The following is a 23,237-nucleotide window of genomic DNA, read 5'->3' as shown; positions in this document are numbered from 1 at the left end:
GGTGTGCAATTGATAAGCTCTTTGTGTTTTTATGATCTCCTGGTTATACATCATCTTTCTGTTGATGTGGATGCAAAGATATAAATTTGCTGAACTAAAATTTGTAGGTGATGTTTGATGGTGTTAAATGTCTGATGCATTCATTGGAGAAAGGACAAGAGGTTCTGATGTCTCCTTTTTTTTTTCAAAAGGAAATTGCTCTAATGAGATTTTTCCTCAGCAGTTCTGACCCTTCTACCTTTCATAGCCTTGTGTAGTTTTGTTGGTGGTAGTTTTTTGTGGTGGGGGTGGTTTTCTCGCAGGTTGAATAGCAATACTGATTATCTCCCTCATCAGCGCACCAGGGCAAAGGGAAGTGTTGGGGTTACATGGAGGAAGAAGTCAGGGGAAGGGAGGAAGGGAAGACGATGGTGTGGGAGGAAGGCAGTCAGCCATCCTCCGGCCGGTCCAGGACTGTTCTGCAGGGAGGTCCTGAGCCTTCCCTTTGCAAGCTAAAGCACTCCGAGTTGCGTCGCCGCTGCTGGAGCGACCCTCACCTAACCCAGGTCGCTCAGAGGGAAGCCCGGAGCTCCAGTCTGGTCTCTGGTTGTGTCCCGATCCCTGGCTGCATTTGCCCAGAAACAAGGGTGACAGCGCGGTCCGCAGCCGCTACTCCATGATGCCCGCCTCCCTCCATCTCTCCCGGTGTTGCGTTGCTGGGTCTACAGGAAGCGACAGCGTGCAGCTCACTATTGGCTGCTGCAGCCAGCTGGGAGGGACATTGTAGAATGACTGCACACGTAGCAGCAGGCAGGCTTCAAGAGAAGCAGGAAGGCAGAGCTTCTCAGGTGTCAGTACAGCCCAGTGGTCTAGGCGCCAGACTCAAGGCGGACAGCCTTCCCTGCGGGTATTCTGGTCTCCGAAAGGAGGTGCGGGTTCGATTCCCTCTTCTGACACGTATCTTTTTTTCCTCTGTGTTATTTTTATTTATTTATTTTTGCAATATTCCTCCGCTCAGCTGGCATTGTGGGGTCCTCCAGAGCAGCAAGTCGCCAGGTTGCCTAGTCTCAGGTTCCCTGGCATAACTGGAGAGTGTGATGTCTTTTATCTGTGTTGAAGGTGTTATCACAGCACGTGAGCTTTTAGATCTACTCATGAAAACTTGACCTGGGGACCTGTTTATTCTCTAAGCTGTCTTTCCTGCACTTTTGAGTATCAGATCTAAGGATCACACACACACACACACACACACACACACACACACACACACCAGGCAAGTTCCCTAGCCCCCCCCCCCAGTTTGGTCTCTGAGCTCTACAGGGATGTCCCCTGAACTGTTGGGACATGTGTGTCTCATGTTGTCAGATCTCTGAGGTTGGGGAGTTCATCTCTAAGTTCATGTGATTTTTTTTAACTTATATCTGTATGACACACGTCCAGGTAGATGTCCAGGCTGTGGAGTCTTTAGGCTCCCCATGTTTTTTTGTTTTTGTTTTTGTTTTTTCTTTTCTTTTCTTTTTCTTTTTTTCAGGAGCTGAGGATCTAACCCAGGGCCTTGTGCTTGCTAGGCAAGCACTCTACCACTGAGCTAAATATCCAACCCCAAAACATTGTGTGTTTTTTGCTTGTTTTGTGTTTGTTTGTTTTGTTTTTGTTTTCTGAGACAGGGTTTCTCTGTGTAGTTTTGGTGGCTGTCCTGGTCTCGCTCTGTAGACCAGACTGGCCTCGAAATCACAGATCTGCCTATCCTTACTTTGAGTGCTGGGATTAAAGGCATGGGCCACCATTGCCTAGCTTGACAAAGCAATAATCTTGACATGGGGAGGTGATCCTGGATTTCCAAGGTGACCCTGATGCATCACAACGTGAAGTCTGTGGGCAGTTGGTGTGTGTGTATGTCTTTGGTGGTCAGATAGCAGTACTCCAAAGATGTCCAGTTCCAAGTCCCTGGAACCAGCAGTTATAATAATGAAGCTGGAAAGGGGAACTTGGCAGGTGTGATTAAACTAAGCATCCTGGGAGGGGGAAATAATCCTAGATTAATGACCTGGGTGGTCCAACATGAACCCAAATGTTGTAAGAGGAAGGCACGAACAGAGTATAAGAGAAGGTCAGTAAGCTGGCGAGAAAAGATAAGCAGGGCTCATCCAGACAGAGAAGACGGGTAGATGAAGAGGCAGAGAAGGGGCTTGGAGAGGAAATAGAGATTTGCAGGTGAAATGCTGCTGCCTTTGAGGATGGAGGATAAGGCAGTGAGCTGGGCGATGTGGGCACTTTGTGGGAACTGGATTCTCCATGATGAACACCAGAGGGAAGAAGTCCTGCTAAGGCCTTGACTTTGACACTGTAACCCTCCCCTGGCCTTCTTGCCTACAGAAATATAAGAAATAAAATGAACGTGTGTTATTGTTTTGCAAAAGAGACTGGTGGGCAGGGTTTCCGTGTCAAACTCTCAGTGTCCCAGGTGGTGCTTATGAGTTCTCGGTGTACCACTCTGGATGGAAACCCTACATGATCTGCCTGTGTGTGGGATGGACTGTCATCTCTGCATCGGTGATGAGCCAGGAGACTGTGTGTCTGATCTGTTGGGTGGTGTAGGTCCCAGAATTTGTGCCCTGAGCCATTTGGTGGGTGCTATATGTCGTATGATGGGAGGTTTCTAATCTGATCTTTTGTGTACATGTCCTATCACGTTAGTTTTCTGATCTCTTGAAGTGTGTATGCCAGAATGTAAGAATTCTGACATCTTTGTGGGTTTGTGGGGATATTTTCTTTCGCTCTAGTTCCCTGCTCTGTTTCTGTGTTCATGTTCCCGAATAGGAAGCTCCTTGTCCCTGTGTCAAGTAAAGTTCAGCATTATCCCAGGGTCCTTGAAAAAGAGAGGCAGGGCAGTCAGAGGCAGAGGAACCAGTGTGACATCAGAAGGAGGGGAAAGAAAGGAGAGACATCCAGGATGAAGATGAACTGTTGCTGTAGATGTAACCAACGGTCTTATTAAATAAGAAACACAGAATCAATATAAAGAAGAAAGCCAAGACATCAGAGCTAAGAGCCTTACCGCCTGCCGCAGCTAACCTCTTTAGCCAAGAGACGTCTCCGAAAGAGAGCTACTTCCTGTCTGTTCATCTTTATATAGACTTTCTGTTCTGCCTTCTCATTGGTTGTAAACCCAAACACATGACTGCCTCATCACTGCCTGTATGTACAGCCCTCCAGGTCTCTATGGTATTGAGATTAAAGGTGTGTGTCTCCAATGTTGGCTGTATCCTTGACCACACAGAGATCCACCTAGCTCTTCTACCAAGTGCTGGGATTAAAGGCATGCGGCACCACCACCGCCACACTCCTGCTATGGCTCTAATAGCTCTGACCCCCTGGGCAACTTTATTTATTAACATACAATTAAAATCACATCTCAAGGGCCGGGCGGTGGTGGCGCACGCCTTTAATCTCAGCACTCAGGAGGCAGAGCCAGGCGGATCTCTGTGAGTTCGAGGCCAGCCTGGGCTACCAAGTGAGCTCCAGGAAAGGTGCAAAGCTACACAGAGAAACCCTGTCTCGGAAAACCAAAAAAAAAAAAAAAAAAAAAAAAAAAAATCACATCTCAGTACAAATAAAACACCACCATATGTTGCTGTCTTTGAAGATAGACAGAGGGCCAAAGCCAAGGAATAAACACCTCTCTAGACCAAGAAAGCCAGGGGGGAAAAAACTCCCCTTGATCCTCCAAGAGCAACAGAGTCCTGCTGCTGATACATTGATTTTGGCTCATTCTGGCTTCCGACTGTAGAAAGATAAGGTAGTTTGGTGGTGTTTTGTGACTCTAAGATTATGACTTCTTAATGTAGCAACAGGAAATGAATACATGGTTCTAGGTATTGCATGAATCCTAAATGGTCTTTTAATAAAAACCCAGAAACAGATATTGCAGTAAATGCTGAATAGTCAGACAAAGGAACAAGCCACAGCCGCTCCTCGCCAACTCCAGGAATCCTCTGGCTCAATGCCCTGAGTCTTAAGCCAAAAGGGCTCTAGTTCCTGTCTCCTCAGCCTTGTCTGCCTTTCCCCGCCCAGCCATTTCACTTCCTATATCACCTTCCTAGTGCTGGGATCAATGGTGCTTCCCAAACACTGGGGTTAAAGGTGTGTGCCACCACTGCCTGGCTCTGTTCCTCTCCTAGACTGGATCAATCTCATGGAGCCCAGTGTGGCCTTGAACTCACCGAGATCTCTGCCTCCTGAGTGATAGGATTAAAAGTGTATGCCACCACTGCCTGACCTTTATGTTAATCTAGTGAGTGGCTCTGTCCTCTCAGGCAAGTTTTATTAGAGTACAACAAAATATCACCACATCTGCACACCTTTAATCCCAGCACTTGGGAGGCAGATCTCGGGAGGCAAGTAGATCTCTGAGTTTGAGTCCAGCCTGGTCTACATAGTGAGTTCCAAGACAGCCAGAGCTACATATTGATACCCTGTCTCAAAAAAACCATATATATAATGGAAAAATATGGTTGCTTTGCTTAATAAAACAAAAACAAAAAAACTACACATCTATGTTTCAATGTCTCTTCATGATTACTAGTGGACAGACATCTCAGGATGTGAACTCAGTGGTGTGTTTGTGTGTTTCCAGTGGTGAACTCTGCTCTTTGTGCATGATGAACCAGATGTTCGTGGCTATCCTAGAATTTGTGATCACTAAACTATTGGGATGTGTATATCATAGTATGTAATGCTTCTCATTTTAAGGGGCACTTTTTATTTTTTAGATTTCTGTATTGTGTATATTGCCTGTATGTATGCCTGCAGGCCAGAAGAGGGCGCCAGATCTCTTTACAGATGGTTGTGAGCCACCATGTGGTTCCTGGGAATTGAACTCGGGACCTCTGGAAGAGCAGCCAGTGCTCCTGACCTCTGGAAGAGCCATCTCTCCAGCCACAGTGGAGGGCACTATTTCTAAGAACACATTCCTTGCCTTACCTGGTTACATGTGTACCAGGCTCTTGCTGTGTGATCTTCAGCCTTGTGCATCTCCGTGTTGAGGCCTCACCTGTTGCTGGTAATGTCTCAGTGCGTGTGTGTCTTGATTGTTCATGGGTCTAGATTACAAGGTGTCAGATCTAGGATCTATTTCTGCCATTTTCCCCATTGATGAAGTCTCTGACTTGACTATGGTTGTACATTACAGGAGATCTGCTCTGTTTGTGGGGGTTTATGTGGCTCTGTGTTGTTTTAGAAGAAATCCCTGGATGTGAACTTTTTTTTTTTTTTTTTTTTTTTTTTGGATCTGCAGTGTTTTTATGACCAAAAAACCACGAATCCTGATCCCTTTGTAACTCAGCGATACTGTCTGAGTCCCACAGTTTCAAAAGACCCTTTTAGACAACATCTGATTCTGCCCTTTGCTGTTTATAGCCAGATAAAAATCAGCCTTCATAGTTCAGTCTTATGAGAAGGAAGAAATGTGTATGTTTGAGTCTGAGATACACATGGTAGGGAAAAAACAGAATGTCACTCAGTCTAACCGTATTCCGTCTGAATAGTCCGAGGACTTGGGCAGATTCCAAAGTATGTGATTATGTCCCCATTTTAAAACAGTAAACATCTTAACACATATGCTGATTAAAGCATGAAATAAAGAACACTTAACACCACCAGATATGTGCAAAAAATTTTCAGGGATTCAAAAGAAAAATTCAGGTTCATGTTTAAATACAGTATTTCAACTCATCAACTGAGAGAAAACTGTTTATGGGGAGAGGTCATAGAGACTTGCTTTGTTGAAGAGGATATGTTATAAAACTGCTACTATAGTTAATACTTAATATGCCTTAACATTTCTAAAGTCACAGAAAATGATTCTCTTTAATTGCCAGTACAATAAATTATGAGGTCTTCCTTTCTTCTACCCATACACATCAAGCAGACTCAAACAACCTTAATCGCTGGAGCTCAAAGGAAACGTGTCGAGAAAGGTCTTGTAGTGAGCTGGAGCAAAGGACCCTGGTTTCCAGCCCCCACTTCCCACCCAGGAATCTCCAGGTTGACTAAAGTTCACCCTCATTTGGGAGTTTCATTAAAGTAATTTATTATTAAGAAGTTGACAACAGAAGAGTTAGTGAAAACAGGCTCTTAATCAAGAGCTTGGAACAGGGATGCCTTTAATCCCAGCATCCGGGGAAGGAGCCGTCTCAGTGGGACTAGACCAGAACGGATCTGAACACTCTGTTGAGGCCAACCCAGGGCCCAGCTGCTGATCCTGTGAAACCTAACAACTTGGAGGTATTGGTGAGACTACCCTGCTCAGCTGAAATCCATCCGGGAGAGGATTCAGAATCCTACAGTTTGCAGTCTGAGAAAACAAGATCAGCTGAGGAGTTGACGAATGAGCAAAAACGTGACCTGAGAACACAAAAGAAGGCGATGCCCAGCCACTGAATCAGATCACCAGAATCATAAGTATACACTACACCAACTTTGAACAGGTAAGCCCCCATCTCCAGACCAGCAGATCAGGTCTCTAGCCCTAGGCCCTACCCATCGGAGTCCCAGGGACCAGACAGCTACCTTTCCTGTTTCCCACCAAAAAAAAAAAAAAAAAAAAAAAAAAACAAAAACAACAACAAAAATAAAAACCAACCCCTACGAACCTAACAACCACTGAAACCATAAGCCCACCCTGCACCAACTGGAAACAACTGCTCCCTGAGACAGAACCCACTAACACTGTTTGGACTAAGCTGCTCCTGGAGAAACAGAGTCCAACAGCACCAATTTAACCAAGAACTCCTAGTGAACCAAGACTAACAATTAGAACAAGAGAGGCATCTTCAGACACAGACACCACCTGCACCGAGCAGAGGAAGAAATGAGTAGACGCCAGTGCAAAAATACAGGCAACAACATAAAGACCTATATGACAACATCAGGACCTAGTGATTCTACACCTGCAAGACCTGAACATACCAAGACAGAAGAAGCAGAAGAAATCAATCCTAAAAATGAGTTTAAGAAGATGATAGAGGCCCTTAAAGAAGAAATAAAAAATTCCCTTAAAGAAATGGAAGAAAAAACAAACAAAAAATTGGAAGAAATCAAAGAAAGCCAAGAAAAAGTAATTAAACAGATGAAGGAAACAATTCAAGATCTGAAAAATGAAATTGAGACAATAAAGAAAACACAAACTGAGGGAATGCTGGAAATAGAAATCCTGACTAAATGAACAGGAACTACAGAAGCAAACAAAACCAACCGAATGCAAGAGATGGAACAGAGAATCTCTGACACTGAAAACACAATAGAGAAAATAGATTTGTCAATCAAAGAAAACACTAAAGACAAAGTCGTAACACAAAACGTTTAAGAAATCTGGGACACCATGAAAAGACCAAACCTAAGAATAATAGGGATAGAAGAAAGAGAAGAATACCAACTCAAAGGCACAGAAAATATATTCAACAAAATCACAGAAGAAAACTTTCCTAACCTAAAGAAAGAAATACCTATGAAGATACAAGAAGCTTACAGAACACCAAATAGGCTGGATCAAAAAAAAAAATTCCCCTCGTCACATAATAATCAAAACACATACAGAACAAAGAAAAAATATTAAGAGACGCAAAGAAAAAAGACCAAGTAACATATAAAGGCAAACCCATCAGAATAACACCAGACTTCTCAACAGAGACTATGAAAGCTAGAAGATCATGGACAAACCTCATGCAGACACTAAGAGACCACGGATGCCAACCCAGACTATTATACCCAGCAAAACTCTTAATCACCATAGGCGGAGTAAAAAAAATATTCCATGATAAAACCAGATTTAATCAATACCTATCCACAAACCCAGCCCTACAGAAAACACTAGAAGAAAAAATACAACCTAAAGAAACTAAACACACCCATGAAAACTCAGGCAATAGATAACCCCACACCAACAAATACCAAAGAAGGAAAACACAACACTACCACTAAAAAATAACAGGAATTAACAATCACTGGTCATTAATATCCATCAATATCAATGGTCTCAACTCACCTATAAAAAGACACAGACTAACAGAATGGATAAGAAAACAGGACCCATTCTTCTGTTGCATACAAGAAACACACCTTAACTTCAAAGACAGACACTACCTCAGAGTAAAGGGCTGGGAATAGGCTTTCCAATCAAATGGACCTAAGAAGCAAGCTGATGTAGCTATCCTAATATCTAATGAAATAGACTTCAAACTAAAATCAATCTAAAGAGATCAGGATGGACATTTCATATTTATCACAGGAAAAATCCACCAAGATGAAGTCTCAATTCTGAACATTTATGCCCCAAATACAAAGGGACCCACATTCATAAAAAGAAACATTACTAAAGCTTAAATCACACATCAAACCCCACACATTAGTAGTGGGAGACTTCAACACCCCACTCTCACCAAAATACAGATCTACCAGACTGAAACTTAACAAAGAAATAAAGGACCTAACTGATGTTATGACTCAAATGGACTTAATCGCTATCTACAGAACATTCCATCCTAATAAAAAAGAATATACCTTCTTCTCAGCACCTCATGGAACCTTCTCAAAAATTGACCACATGCTTGTTCACAAAGCAAATCTCAACAGATACAAAAACATTGGAATAACCTCCCGTATCTTATCGGACCACCATGCCTTAAAGTTTGATTTCAACAACAAAAATTATAGAAAGCCTACAATCTCATGGAAACTGAATAATGCCCACCAGAAACACCAATGGGTCAAGGAAGAAATAAATAAAGAAATTAAAGAGTTCCTAGAATTCAATGAAAATGAAAGTACAACATACCCAAACTTATGGGACACTATGAAAGCAGTGCTAAGAGGAAAATTCATAGCTCTAAATGCACACATAAAGAAGATGGAGCAATCCCATACCAAGGAATTAACAGCACAACTGAAAGCTCTAGAACAAAAAGAAACAAACTCACCCAGGAGAAATAGACACCAGGAAATAATCAAATTGAGGCTGAAATCAACGAAATAGAAAACAAGAGAACAATACAAAAAATCAATGAAACAAAGAGTTGGTTCTTTGAAAAAAATCAACAAGATAGACAAACCCCTTGCCAAATTAACCAAAAGGCAAAGAGAGAGCACCCAAATTAACAAAATCAAAAAACGAAAAGGGAGACATAACAACAAACAATGAGGAAATCCAGAGAATCATCGGATTATACTTCAAAAACCTGTACTCCACAAAATTGGAAAATCTGGAAGAAATGGACAATTTTCTGGATAGATACCACATACCAAAGTTAAACCAAGACCAGATAAACTATTTAAATAGAACAATAACCCCTAAAGAAATAGAAACAGTCATCAAAAGTCTCCCAACCAAAAAAAAAAAAAAAAAAAAAAAAAAAAAAAGCCCAGGAGCAGATGGCTTCGGTGCAGAATTCTACCAGATTTCTAATACTCTTCAAATTGTTCCACACAATAGAAACAGAAGGAACATTACCAAACTCTTTCTACGAGGCTACAATTACCTTGATACCAAAACCACACAAAGATGCAACAAAGAAAGAGAATTACAGACCAAGCTCCCTCATGAACATTGATGCAAAAACACTCAATAAAATATTGGCAAACCGAATCCAAGAACACATCAAAAAAATTATCCACCATCACCAAGTAGGTTTCATCCCAGGGATGCAAGGATGGTTCAGCATATGAAAATCTGTCAATGTAATACACCATATAAACAATCTGAAAGAAAAAAAAAAAACATGATCATCTCACTAGATGCTGAAAAAGCCTTTGAAAAAAATCCAACAACCCTTCATGACAAAGGTCTTAGAGAGATCAGGTCCTTTAGAACATTCCTAAACATAATAAAGGCAATTTACAGCAAGCCAACAGCCACCATCAAGTTAAACGGAGAGAAACTCAAAGCGATACCACTAAAATCAGGAACAAGACAAGGCTGTCCACTCTCCCCATACTTATTCAATACAGTACTCGAAGTTCTAGCTAGAGCAATAAAACAACAAAAGGAGATCAAAGGGATATAAATTGGAAAGGAAGAAGTCAAACTTTCACTATTTGCAGATGATATGATAGTATACATAAGTGACCCCAAAAACTCTACCAGGGAACTCCTACAGCTGATAAACTCCTTCAGTAAAGTGGCAGGATACAAGATTAACTCAAAAAATCAGTAGCCCTCCTATACACAAATGATAAAAGGGCTGAGAAAGAAGTCAGAGAAACATCACCCTTTACAACAGCCACAAATAATATAATAAAATACCTTGGGAAAACACTAACTAAACAAGTGAAGGACCTTTTTGATAAGAACTTTAAATCTCTAAAGAAAGAAATTGAAGAAGATATCAGGAAATGGAAGGATCTTCCGTGCTCATGGATAGGTAGGATTAACATAGTAAAAATGGCAATCTTACCAAAAGCAATCTACAGATGCAATGCAATCCCCATCAAAATCCCAACACAATTCTTCACAGACTTGGAAAGAAAAATACTCAACTTTATATGGAAAAACAAAAGACCCAGGATAGCTAAAAGAATCCTATACGATAAAGCAACCTCTGGAGGCATCACCATTCCTGACCTCAAGCTCTACTATAGAGCTATAGTAATAAAAACAGCTTAGTACTGGTATAAAAACCGACACATGGACCAATGGAGTCGAATTGAAGACCCTGACATTAATCCATGCACATATGAACACCTGGTTTTTGACAAAGGAGCCAAAACTATACAATGGAAAAAAGAAAGTATCTTCAACAAATGGTGCTGGCATAACTGGATGTCAATATGTAAAAGATTGCAAATAGATCCATATCTGTTGCCATGCACAAAACTCAAGTCCAAGTGGATCAAAGACCTCAACATAAATCCAGTTACACTAAACTTAATAGAAGAGAAAGTAGGAAGCACTCTTGAACGCATTGGCATCGGTGACCATTCCCTAAATATAACACCAACAGCACAGACACTGAGCACAATTAATAAATGGGACCTCTTGAAACTGAGAAGCTTTTGCAGGGCAAAAGACACAGTCAATAAGACAAAAAGACAGCCTACAGAATGGGAAAAGATCTTCACCAACCCCACATCTGACAGGACTGATCTCCACAGTATATAAAGAACTCAAGAAACTAGACATCAAAATACTGAACAATCCAATTAAAAAATGGGCTAAAGAACTAAACAGATAAGACCTCGAGGTCCTTGTTGCTCTGCGGTCAGGTCCTCGCTCTGTGCGGGGGATGTGATCTGGAGCCATGGCGCTCGCTGTTCGAGTCTTGTATTGTGGAGCTTGAGGCTACAAGCCCAAGTATCTCCAGCTCAAGGAGAAGCTAGAACATGAGTTTCCCGGATGCCTGGACATTTGTGGCGAGGGGACTCCCCAGGTCACTGGGTTCTTTGAAGTGACGGTAGCCGGGAAGTTGGTTCACTCCAAGAAGAGAGGTGATGGCTACGTGGATACAGAAAGCAAGTTTCAGAAACTGGTGACTGCCATCAAAGCTGCCCTGGCTCAGTGCCAGTGAACCCTGGAGGCAGGGTGACCTCCTGGCAGCCGCCTTATGACAGGAAGGACTGAAATGTCTCAGACCTGTGGTCTTTCCTCGATGTTCCTGCGGCCACCAAGTCAGGCCAGAGGGTGCCTCTGTGAGGGGGTGTGCCTCCCCAGAATCCACCTGTGCACGCACCCTGCCCTGCCCTTCTGCCCTCTTCCTCACCTCTCCCTGAATTCCTCCATGTCTCCCATCTACCCTCCTGCCTTGGTTTCCCTTCTCCAGCTCAGACTGCAAGAAGATAAGCAGCCATGTTGCCAACTGTTCCCAGTCGAATAAAAGTTGGATGAGGCAACTAAACAAACAAACAAACAAAAAAAGAACTAAACAGAGAATTCACAAAACAAGAATCACAAATGGCTGAAAGACATTTAAAGAAATGCTCAACATCCTCAATCATAAGACAAATGCAAATCAAAACGACTCTGAGACACCACCTTACACCTGTCAGAATGGATAAGATCAAAAACACTGAAGACAGCTTATGTTGGAGAGGATGCAGAGCAAAGGGAACACTGCTTCACTGTTGGTGGGAATGCAAACTCGTACAACTACTATGAAAATCAGTATGGCGGTTTCTTAGAAAATTAGGAATCAATCTACCTCAGGACGCAGCCATACCACTCTTGGGCATATACCCAAGGAATGCTGATTCATACCACAAAGATGCATGCTCAACTATGTTCATAGCAGCACTATTTGTAATAGCCAGAACCTGGAAACAACCTAGATGCCTGTCAATGAAGAATGGATTAAGAAAATGTGGAACATATACACAATGGAGTACTACTCAGCAGAGAAAAACAATGACAGCATGAAATTTGCATGCAAATGGATGGAACTAGAAAAAAATCATTTTTTTTTTTTTTTGGTTTTTCGAGACAGGGTTTCTCTGTGTAGCTTTGCGCCTTTCCTGGAGCTCACTTGGTAGCCCAGGCTGGCCTCGAACTCACAGAGATCCGCCTGGCTCTGCCTCCCGAGTGCTGGGATTAAAGGCGTGCGCCACCAACGCCTGGCGAAAAAAATCATTTTAAGTGAGGTAACCCAAACCCAGAAGGACAAACATGATATGTACTCACTCATAAGTGGATTCTAGATATAAAGCAAAGGACAATCAGACTGCAACCCACAAAATCATGGAGGCTATATAGCAGGGGGGACCCTAGGATGACTGTGGCTTATAATAAGTTTTGGTTTTATTCAATTACTGAACAAGTGGCAATGAAACATTTTACTATTAAGATAAGAATTTATACTGTATCAAGCTGATAATAGAAAAATTAAATAATTAATTAATTAAACATAAAAAAGAAGTTAACAAAAAATAAATATGGTACAGAGTAGGTTACTTCCAGATCAGTAGTAACCAGACAGACATAAAACAGACTCAAATATTTAGTATTAATTATTTTCCATAAGCAACCATTTCTGAGATTTGAAGATTTGTGTTTGAACACACAGTACTACAGTGTTGGCTACATCAAATAAATAGAAAATCATTTTTTGAGAAAAGCTGCACTTTTTTGATCTGTTTGTGTGCATGACTCAGGGTCTTGAGTTTGAAGACTGTGATTTGTTTGTGGGTCCTTGGGAAGACCTCTAATGTGTCTGTGGTCACATATTCCAGGACTTCAGCTGCCTGACCAATGTGATCACAATATCAAATAGTGTTAGAATTCTGAACTGTTGGTAGCCTCTGAGGTTCCGGACACCTGTTCATGCTGTGAAACCTATAAGCTCTTTGTTGGTGTTGTCCCAAAGTATGAGCTCTGATCAACTTTTGTTTTTGTTTTTGTTTTTTGTTTCTTTTGGTTTTTCGAGACAGGGTTTCTCTGCATAGCTTTGCGCCTTTCCTGGAGCTCACTTGGTAGCCCAGGCTGGCCTCGAACTCACAGAGATTGACCTGGCTCTGCCTCCCAAGTGCTGGGATTAAAGGCGTGTGCCACCACCGCCCGGCTCTGATCCACTTTTATAGGAGTGTATTTGATATTGTAATTTCTTGGATCCATCTGCAGATAAATGAGGGTGTAACCTGTCATCTCTTTAAGGGTATGCCACAGAAAATAAAGTCTCTGATCTCTTTCTGGGTCATTACCTTAGGGCAGTGTAGTCTCTGATCAAGTTGGGTGTGTGTGTACAGGGTGTGCAATTGATAAGCTCTTTGTGGTTTTATGGTCTTCTGGTTAAGCATCATCTTTCTGTTGATGTAGATGCCAAGATGTAAATTTCCTGAACTAAAATTTGTAGGTGATGTTTAATGGTGTTAAATGTCTGATGCATTCATTGGAGAAAGGACAAGAGAGTCTGATGTCTTTTTTTTTTTTCAAAAGGAAATTGCTCTAATGAGATTTTTCTTCAGCAATTCTGACCCTTCTACCTTTCATAGCCTGTGGGGCGTTTACCCCCACAGTTCCCCAGAATTTCTTGAGTGCGAGCAGCAGGAAATATTAGATAGAAGGATTTATAGCGGAGAATCTTGCGAAGATAAACAGATAGAAAAATAAAGGATAGCCTCGAGAGGACCTGGAATCTATTCCAACCGCCACGACTGTCTCTGCCCCAGGGTTTTTATAGAGATGCCAAGGGGTGGAGCAAAAGACCTCCTCCCCCAGCACAGCCAAGTGCAAACCATCTCAGACACCTGCACTCAGGCCTTGGTCCTAATCATCCTCTATGCGGACCTGCTGGGTAAAGCCACGAGGAACCCGAAAACGGGCTCCCACAGTAGCCTTATGTGGGTTTTTTTTGGTGGTAGGTTTTTTGTTTTTTTTTTTTGTTTGTTTGTTTGTTTTGGTTTGGTTTGGTTTGTTGGTGTTGTGTGTGTGTGTGGTGGGTGGTGGTGGTGGTGGTGGTGGTGTTGGTTTTCTCGCAGGTTGAATAGCAATACTGATTATCTCCCTCATCAGCGCACCAGGGCAAAGGGAAGTGTTGGGGTTACATGGAGGAAGAAGTCAGGGGAAGGGAGGAAGGGAAGACGATGGTGTGGGAGGAAGGCACTCAGCCATCCTCCGGCCGGTCCAGGACTGTTCTGCAGGGAGGTCCTGAGCCTTCCCTTTGCAAGCTAAAGCACTCCGAGTTGCGTCGCCGCTGCTGGAGCGACCCTCACCTAACCCAGGTCGCTCAGAGGGAAGCCCGGAGCTCCCAGTCTGGTCTCTGGTTGTGTCCCGATCCCTGGCTGCATTTTCCCAGAAACAAGGGTGACAGCGTGATCCGCAGCCGCTACTCCATGATGCCCGCCTCTCTCCATCTCTCCCGTGTTGCGTTGCAGCTCACTATTGGCTGCTGCAGCCAGCTGGGAGGGACATTGTAGAATGACTGCACACGTAGCAGCAGGCAGGCTTCAAGAGAAGCAGGAAGGCAGAGCTTCTCAGGTGTCAGTACAGCCCAGTGGTCTAGGCGCCAGACTCAAGGCGGACAGCCTTCCCTGCGGGTATTCTGGTCTCCGAAAGGAGGTGCGGGTTCGATTCCCTCTTCTGACACGTATCTTTTTTTCCTCTGTGTTATTTTTATTTATTTATTTTTGCAATATTCCTCCGCTCAGCTGGCATTGTGGGGTCCTCCAGAGCAGCAAGTCGCCAGGTTGCCTAGTCTCAGGTTCCCTGGCATAACTGGAGAGTGTGATGTCTTTTATCTGTGTTGAAGGTGTTATCACAGCACGTGAGCTTTTAGATCTACTCATGAAAACTTGACCTGGGGACCTGTTTATTCTCTAAGCTGTCTTTCCTGCACTTTTGAATATCAGATGTAAGGATCACACACACACACACACACACACACACACACCAGGCAAGTTCCCTAGCCCCCCCCCCCCAGTTTGGTCTCTGAGCTCTACATGGATGTCCCCTGAACTGTTGGGACATGTGTGTCTCATGTTGTCAGATCTCTGAGGTTGGGGAGTTCATCTCTAAGTTCATGTGATTTTTTTTAACTCATATCTGTATGACACACATCCAGGTAGATGTCCAGGCTGTGGAGTCTTTAGGCTCTCCATGTTTTTTTTTTGTTTTCTTTTCTTTTTATTTTTCTTTTTTTCGGGAGCTGAGGACCTAACCCAGGGCCTTGTGCTTGCTAGGCAAGCGCTCTACCACTGAGCTAAATATCCAACCCCAAAACATGTGGGTTTTTTGCTTGTTTTGTGTTTGTTTGTTTTGTTTTTGTTTTCTGAGACAGGGTTTCTCAATGCAGTTTTGGTGGCTGTCCTGGATCTCGCTCTGTAGACCAGACTGGCCTCGAAATCACAGATCTGCCTATCCTTGCTTTGAGTGCTGGGATTAAAGGCATGGGCCACCATTGCTTAGCTTGACAAAGCAGTAATCTTGAGATGGGGAGGTGATCCTGGATTTCCAAGGTGACCCTGATGCATCACAACGTGAAGTCTGTGGGCAGTTGGTGTGTGTGTATGTCTTTGGTGGTCAGATAGCAGTACTCCAAAGATGTCCAGTTCCAAGTCCCTGGAACCAGCAGTTATAATAATGAAGCTGGGAAGGGGAACTTGGCAGGTGTGATTAAACTAAGCATCCTGGGAGGGGGAAATTAATCCTAGATTAATGACCTGGGTGGTCCAACGTGAACACAAATGTTGTAAGAGGAAGGCACGAACTGAGTATAAGGAGAAGGTCAGTAAGCTGGGCGAGAAAAGATAAGCCGGGGTCATCCAGACAAGAGAGACGGGTAGATGAAGAGGCAGAGAAGGGGCTTGGAGAGGAAATAGAGATTTGCAGGTGAAATGCTGCTGCCTTTGAGGATGGAGGATAAGGCAGTGAGCTGGGCGATGTGGGCACTTTGTGGGAACTGGATTCTCCTTGATGAACGCCAGAGGGAAGAAGTCCTGCTAAGGCCTTGACTCTGACACTGTAACCCTCCCCCTGGCCTTCTTGCCTACAGAAATATAAGAAATAAAATGAACGTGTGTTATTGTTTTACAAAAGAGACTATGGTGGGCGGGGTTTCCGTGTCAAACTCTCAGTGTCCCAGGTGGTGCTTATGAGTTCTCGGTGTACCACTCTGGATGGAAACCCTACATGATCTGCCTGTGTGTGGGATGGACTGTCATCTCTGCATCGGTGATGAGCCAGGAGACTGTGTGTCTGATCTGTTGGGTGGTGTAGGTCCCAGAATTTGTGCCCTGAGCCATTTGGTGGGTGCTGTATGTCGTATGATGGGAGGTTTCTAATCTGATCTTTTGTGTACATGTCCTATCACGTTAGTTTTCTGATCTCTTGAAGTGTGTATGCCAGAATGTAAGAATTCTGACATCTTTGTGGGTTTGTGGGGATATTTTCTTTCGCTCTAGTTCCCTGCTCTGTTTCTGTGTTCATGTTCCCGAATAGAAGCTCCTTGTCCCTGTGTCAAGTAAAGTTCAGCATTATCCCAGGGTCCTTGAAAAAGAGAGGCAGGGCAGTCAGAGGCAGAGGAACCAGTGTGACATCAGAAGGAGGGGAAAGAAAGGAGAGACATCCAGGATGAAGATGAACTACTGTTGCTATCTTTGAAGATAGACAGAGGGCCAAAGCCAAGGAATAAACACCTCTCTAGACCAAGAAAGCCAGGGGGAAAAAACTCCCCTTGATCCTCCAGGAGCAACAGAGTCCTGCTGCTGATACATTGATTTTGGCTCATTCTGGCTTCCGACTGTAGAAAGGTAAGGTAGTTTGGTGGTGTTTTGTGACTCTAAGATTATGACTTCTTAATGTAGCAACAGGAAATGAATACATGGTTCTGGGTATTGCATGAATCCTAAATGGTCTTTTAATAAAAACCCAGAGACAGATATTGCAGTAAATGCTGAATAGTCAGAGAGACAAAGGAACAAGCCACAGCCGCTCCTCACCTCGCCAACTCCAGGAATCCTCTGGCTCAATGCCCCAAGTCTTCAGCCAAAAGGGCTCTAGTTCCTGTCTCCTCAGCCTAGTCTGCCTTTCCCCGCCCAGCCATTTCACTTCCTATATCACCTTCCTAGTGCTGGGATCAATGATGTGTGTGCTTTCCAAATACTAGGGTTAAAGGTGTGTGCCACCACTGCCTGGCTCTGTTCCTCTCCTAGACAGGATCAATCTCATGGAGCCCAGTGTGTCCTTGAACTCACCGAGATCTCTGCCTCCTGAGTGATAGGATTAAAAGTGTATGCCACCACTGCCTGACCTTTATGTTAATCTAGTGAGTGGCTCTGTCTTCTCTGATCTTCAACTTTTATTAGAGTACAACAAAATATCACCATATCAGCACACCTTTAATCCCAGCACTTGGGAGGCAGATCTCGGGAGGCAAGTAGATCTCTGAGTTTGAGTCCAGAGCTAGTGATACCCTGTCTCAAATATACCAACATATATATGGTGCCTGTCCTGGCTGTACTGGACTTTGTGATATAACTGTTGGGATGTGTATATCATGTGTATATCATATTATGTAATGATTCTAAGCTGAGTTATGTTTGGGAGTAATATTACAGTATCTGAGTTATTTGAAATTTTGGGGACTATGTCCAACTTGTTTAGTCTCATTTTTTTTTTTTTAGATTTATGTATTGTATATACAGTGTTCTGTTTGCATGTACCCCTGCAGATCAGAAGAGGGCGCCAGATCTCTTTACAGATGGTTGTGAGCCACCATGTGGTTCCTGGGAATTGAACTCAGGACCTCTGGAAGAGCCATCTCTCCAGCCACAGTGGAGGGCACTATTTCTAAGAACACATTCCTTGCCTTACCTGGTTACATGTGTACCAGGCTCTTGCTGTGTGATCTTCAGCCTTGTGCATCTCCGTGTTGAGGCCTCACCTGTTGCTGGTAATGTCTCAGTGCGTGTGCGTCTTGATTGTTCATGGGTCTAGATTACAAGGTGTCAGATCTAGGATCTATTTCTGCCATTTTCCCCGTTGATGAAGTCTCTGACTTGACTATGGTTGTACATTACAGGAGATCTGCTCTGTTTGTGGGGGTTTATGCGGCTCTGTGTTGTTTTAGAAGAAATCCCTGGATGTGAACTTTTTTTTTTTTGGATCTGCAGTGTTTTTATGACCAAAAAACCACGAATCCTGATCCCTTTGTAACTCAGCGATACTGTCTGAGTCCCACAGTTTCAAAAGACCCTTTTAGACAACATCTGATTCTGCCCTTTGCTGTTTATAGCCAGATAAAAATCAGCCTTCATAGTTCAGTCTTATGAGAAGGAAGAAATGTGTATGTTTGAGTCTGAGATACACATGGTAGGGAAAAAACAGAATGTCACTCAGTCTAACCGTATTCCGTCTGAATAGTCCGAGGTCTTCGGCAGATTCCAAAGTATGTGATTATGTCCCCATTTTAAAACAGTAAACATCTTAACACATATGCTGATTAAAGCATGAAATAAAGAACACTTAACGCCACCAGATATGTGCAAAAAATTTTCAGGGATTCAAAAGAAAAATTCAGGTTCATGTTTAAATACAGTATTTCAACTCATCAACTGAGAGAAAACTGTTTATGGGGAGAAGTCATAGAGACTTGCTTTGTTGAAGAGGATATGTTATAAAACTGCTACTATAGTTAATACTTAATATTGCCTTAACATTTCTAAAGTCACAGAAAATGATTCTCTTTAATTGCCTATACAATAAATTGTGATACAGAGTATGATACTTCCTGTTCACCAGTAACCAAACAGACATAAAACAGACTCAAATATTTAGTATTAATTATTTTCCATAAGCAACCATTTCTGAGATTTGAAGATTTGTGTTTGAACACACAGTACTACAGTGTTGGCTACATCAAATAAATAGAAAATCATTTTTTGAGAAAAGCTGAACTTTTTTGACCTGTTTGTGTGCATGACTCAGGGTCTTGAGTTTGAAGACTGTGATTTGTTTGTGGGTCTTTGGGAAGACCTCTAATGTGTCTGTGGTCACATATTCCAGGACTTCAGCTGCCTGACCAATGTGATCACAATATCAAATAGTGTTAGAATTCTGAACTGTTGGTAGCCTCTGAGGTTCCTGACACCTGTTCATGCTGTGACACCTATAAGCTCTTTGTTGGTGTTGTCCCAAAGTATGAGCTCTGATCCACTTTTATAGGAGTGTGTTTGATATTGTAATTTCTTGGATCCATCTGCAGATAAATGAGGGTGTAACCTGCCATCTCTTTAAGGGTATGCCACAGAAAATAAAGTCTCTGATCTGTTTCTGGGTCATTACCTTAGGGCAGTGTGGTCTCTGATCAAGTTGGGTGTGTGTGTACAGGGTGTGCAATTGATAAGGTCTTTGAGTTTTTATGATCTCCTGGTTATGCATCATCTTTCTGTTGATGTGGATGCCAAGATATAAATTTGCTGAACTAAAATTTGTAGGTGATGTTTGATGGTGTTAAATGTCTGATGCATTCATTGGAGAAAGGACAAGAGAGTCTGATGTCTCCTTTTTTTTTTTTTTCAAAAGGAAATTGCTCTAATGAGATTTTTCCTCAGTAGTTCTGACCCCTCTCCTTTTCGTAGCCTTGTGTGGTTTTGTTGGTGGTAGTTTTTTGTGGTGGTGGTGGTTTTCTCGCAGGTTGAATAGCAATACTGATTATCTCCCTCATCAGCGCACCAGGGCAAAGGGAAGTGTTGGGGTTACATGGAGGAAGAAGTCAGGGGAAGGGAGGAAGGGAAGAGGATGGTGTGGGAAGAAGGCAGTCAGCCATCCTCCGGCCGGTCCAGGACTGTTCTGCAGGGAGGTCCTGAGCCTTCCCTTTGCAAGCTAAAGCACTCCGAGTTGCGTCGCCGCTGCTGGAGCGACCCTCACCTAACCCAGGTCGCTCAGAGGGAAGCCCGGAGCTCCCAGTCTGGTCTCTGGTTGTGTCCCGATCCCTGGCTGCATTTGCCCAGAAACAAGGGTGACAGCGCGGATCCGCAGCCGCTACTCCATGATGCCCGCCTCTCTCCATCTCTCCCGGTGTTGCATTGCTGGGTCTACAGGGGGCGACAGCGTGCAGCTCACTATTGGCTGCTGCAGCCAGCTGGGAGGGACATTGTAGAATGACTGCACACGTAGCAGCAGGCAGGCTTCAAGAGAAGCAGAAAGGCAGAGCTTCTCAGGTGTCAGGATGGCCGAGTGGTCTAAGGCGCCAGACTCAAGGCAGACAGCCTTCCCTGTGGGGAATCTGGTCCCCAATTGGGGGCGTGGGTTCGAATCCCACTTCTGACACATATTCTTTTCTCTGTGTTATTTTTATTTATTTATTTTTGCAATATTCCTCCGCTCAGGAGCTGGTCCCTCCCTTGTAAGATTTTCTCAGCTGCTGGCATTGTGCGGGCCTCCAGGACGACAGAGTCGCCAGGTTGCCTAGTCTCAGATTCCCTGGCATAACTGGAGAGTGTGATGTCTTTTATCTGTGTTGAAGGTGTTATCACAGCACGTGAGCTTTTAGATCTACTCATGAAAACTTGACCTGGGGACCTGTTTATTCTCTAAGCTGTCTTTCCTGCACTTTTGAGTATCAGATCTAAGGATGTCTCTCTCTCTCTCTCTCTCTCTCTCTCTCTCTCTCTCTCTCTCTCTCTCTCTCTCTCACACACACACACACACACACACACACACACACACACACACACACACACCAGGCAAGTTCCCTAGCCCCCCAGTTTGGTCTCTGAGCTCTACAGGGATGTCCCCTGAACTGTTGGGACATGTGTGTCTCATGTTGTCAGATCTCTGAGGTTTGGAAGTTCATCTCTAAGTTCATGTGATTTGTTAACTCATATATCTGTATGACGCACATCCAGGTAGATATCCAGGCTGTGGAGTCTTTAGGCTCTTCATGTTTTTTTTGTTTTTGTTTTTGTTTGTTTCTTTTCTTTTTCTTTTTTTCGGGAGCTGAGGACCTAACCCAGGGCCTTGTGCTTGCTAGGCAAGCACTCTACCACTGAGCTAAATCCCAACCTCAAAACATTGTTTTTGTTTTTCCAGAGACTGGGTGTAGTTTTGGTGGCTGTCCTGGATCTCGTTCTGTAGACCAGGCTGTGCTGGAACTCACAGAGATCCACCTGGCTCTGCCTCCTGGGAGTAGAGGCGTGGTTTATTTACTTTGATTTGAAGACTTTTAGACCATTCTGAGACTGGGAGTACATCTCAGAATACAAGCTCTTTGTTTTGTTTTCAAAGATTTATTTCATGGACTGAAAGGATAGAACAGAGTGGTTAGGAGCACGGGATGCTCTTCTAGAGGGTCCTGGCTCCTTCCCAGCACCGTCCCTGCAGCTCACAACCATCTCTCACTGCAGTTCCAGGAGATCTGACCCCTCCTCTAGCCTCTGTGGGAAATGCATGTATGTGGTACACAGACATATACATATAGGCAGACACTAATACACGTAAAATAACAAAATGAAATTAAGAACATATTTATGTGCATGATATCTTGCCTGCATGTATGTGCACCACATGTCTGCAGGTGCTGGGAGGCCAAAAGAAGACATGAACCTGGAACTGGAGTTACAGGTAGGGAGCTGCCATGTGTGTGCTGGGAACCCAACTGAGGTCCTCTGTAAGAGCTCTGTGCTCTTAGCCCACTGAGCCTTTTCCAGGCGCTCTCTAATCTCTATGGCTGTATGTAGGAAGATCTCAGATCTGCAGTCTGTTGATGGGTCTTTTTCTTACATGTGAGGTTTGTGGCTTTTTATGGATATTTACTGCAGGATTTGAAATCTCTGGTTTGTAGGTGTCCATCTCAGGTGCCAAGAACTTGGCAAGAATTTGCTTGTCGGAATCAGACTGCTAGGTTTCTGTACTTATTCTGGGTGTATATCCTGCCTGTAAAGTTTATTTCAACCTGTTTATCTTTCCATGTTGTAAGATTTGAGGTCTTTGCTCTCTCTCCCTCTCCCCTCCATCTCTCTCTCTCTCTCTGAGACAGGGTTTCTCTGTGTAGCCCTGTCTGTCCTGGATCTCAATCTGTAGACCAGGCTGGCAGCAAACTCACAGAGATCTGCCTGCCTCGGCCTCTCAAATGCTGGGATTTTTTTTCTTTTCATTTTTCTTTATTAAGAAATTTTCACCGGGCGGGTGGTGAGCTTTTGCCGGCACGCCTTTAATCCCAGCACTCGGGAGGCAGAGGCAGGCGGATCTCTGTGAGGTCGAGGCCAGCCTGGGCTACCAAGTGAGTTCCAGGAAAGGCGCAAAGCTACACAGAGAAACCCTGTCTCGAAAAACCAAAAAAAAAAAAAAAAAAAAAAAAAGGAAAAGAAATTTTCTACTCACTCTACATACCACCCACAGATCCCTCTCCTCCCTCCCTCCCTCCTCCCTCCTCCCAACCTTCAACCCTCCCTCCCAAGCTACCCCACTTCCCCACATCCCCCAAATCGAGGTCTCCCATAGGGAGTCAGCAGAGCCCAGCACACTGTGCCTAGGCAGGTCCAAGCCCCTCCCCACGTGCACCAAAGCTGTGCAAAGTGTCACACCACAGGCACCGGATTCCCAGAAGCCTGCCCATGCACCAGGGACGGACAGATCCCAATCCCCCTGCATGGGTGCCCCCCAAACAGTTTGAGCCAAACAACTCTCTTCCATGTCCATAGGGCCTAGCTGCAGTCGCATGGGGGCTCCACAGCCACCAGTCCACAGTTCATGGGCTCCACTAGTGTGGCCGGTCATCTCTGCATGTCCTCCCATCATGATCTTGACATCCCCCCAGCCTGCAGAATCTCTCCTCTCTCTC

The 23,237-nt window shown here is 43.8% G+C and overlaps 1 non-coding gene and 1 pseudogene across 1 annotated transcript; both read left to right on the top strand.

Moving 5' to 3' along the window:
* The first annotated feature begins 11,231 nt into the window (after positions 1 to 11,231).
* LOC114701270 lies at positions 11,232 to 11,859 on the top strand (annotated as a pseudogene).
* An 8,759-nt stretch (positions 11,860 to 20,618) lies between these two features.
* Trnal-caa lies at positions 20,619 to 20,725 on the top strand. Its single transcript has 2 exons — positions 20,619 to 20,656; positions 20,680 to 20,725. It is a non-coding gene; the product is annotated as a tRNA-Leu (tRNA).
* The last annotated feature ends 2,512 nt before the right edge of the window (positions 20,726 to 23,237 follow it).

This window comes from Peromyscus leucopus, chromosome X, assembly GCF_004664715.2.
Source record: "Peromyscus leucopus breed LL Stock chromosome X, UCI_PerLeu_2.1, whole genome shotgun sequence".
In the NCBI taxonomy this organism is placed as follows: domain Eukaryota; kingdom Metazoa; phylum Chordata; class Mammalia; order Rodentia; family Cricetidae; genus Peromyscus; species Peromyscus leucopus.
Note: the sequence above shows the minus strand (reverse complement) of the source record. Positions and strands in the feature narration are given on the sequence as shown.